This window comes from Equus przewalskii, chromosome 14 (assembly GCF_037783145.1).
Source record: "Equus przewalskii isolate Varuska chromosome 14, EquPr2, whole genome shotgun sequence".
Classification (NCBI taxonomy): Eukaryota; Metazoa; Chordata; class Mammalia; order Perissodactyla; family Equidae; genus Equus; species Equus przewalskii.
The window spans coordinates 60493710-60495148 of record NC_091844.1 but is presented as its reverse complement, the minus strand read 5'-3'; positions in this window follow the sequence as shown (position 1 = coordinate 60495148).

The following is a 1439-nucleotide window of genomic DNA, read 5'->3' as shown; positions in this document are numbered from 1 at the left end:
TATTTCACTCAGCATAATACCCTCAAGGTCCATCCATGTTGTTACAAATGGCCGGATTTCGTCATTTCTTATGGCTGAGTAGTAGTCCATTGTGTATAAATACCACATCTTTATCCATTTGTCCCTTGATGGGCACCTAGGTTGCTTCCAAGTCTTGGCTATTGTGTGTAATGGCGCAATGAACATAGGGGTACAAGTATCTTTATGCCTTTGTGTTTTCAAGTTCTTTGGATAAATACCCAGCAGTGGAATGGCTGGATCATATGGTAGATCTATCCTTAATTTTCTGAGGCTACTCCATACTGCTTTCCATAGTGGCTGCACCAGTTTGCACTGCCAGCAGCAGTGAACAAGTGTTTCCTTCTCTCCACACCCTCTCCAATCATCTTTAAGAGCACAGGGCAGTAGTGTTAACTATATCCACATTGTGGTATAACAGATCTCCAGGGCTTCTGCAAAACTGAAATCTACATCCATTGAACAACAATTTGCCTTTTTGCCCTCTCCCCAGCCCCCGGCCACCACCATTCTACTTTCCGTCTCTGGGATTCTGACTATTCTAAGAACCTCACATAAGCGAAATCATGCTTTATTTATCTTTTTGTGACTGACATTTCACTTAGCATAATGTCCTCAAGGTTAATCCATGTTGTAACATTTGACAAGATTTCCTTTTTTATCAGGCTGAATAATATTCCATTGTATATACACCGCATTTTCTTTCTCCATTTGTCGACAGACATTTTGGTTGCTTCCACCTCTTGGCTATTGTGACTAATGCTGCAGTGAACATGGATGTGTAAATATCTCCTTGAAATCCTATTTTCAGTTCTGGGTATATACCCAGAAGCAGGATTGCTGGCTCATATGGTAATTCTATTTTTAATTTTTTGAGGAACATCCACGTTGTTTCCCATGGCAGCTGCACCATTTTACGTTTCCATCAACAGTGCACAGGGTTCCAATTTCCCCACATCCTTGCCAACACATATTTACTGTTTTTCTAAAAATAATTAGAACTGCATTTTATTATCGGTTTAATCAGACATCCAACATTTATCCTCCACACAGAGGAGGTTGATTGAGAAGGTGCTTGTAGCAGTATTTATTGTTTTTTTGATAGTGACCATCTTAATGGGTGTAGGATGATATCTCATTGGGGTTCCTCACTGTATAAGAAGATACATAGTAACCAAGCAAACAATTCCAAGTAATTTAATTAAACATTCTGTCAAATTCATCATATACAATCATCAAACACCATTATATCTCTGGCACTAATTTGTTCTGTGTCCAAGAATGTAAAGCACTATTTGATGCAAAAAGTAATCAGCATACATAGACCCTGTGATCCTTAGGTAGAGAGTCAACATAAACGAGTGCATACATCCACGAACAGACATATATAAGAATGTTCATAGCAGCTTTCTTCATAATAG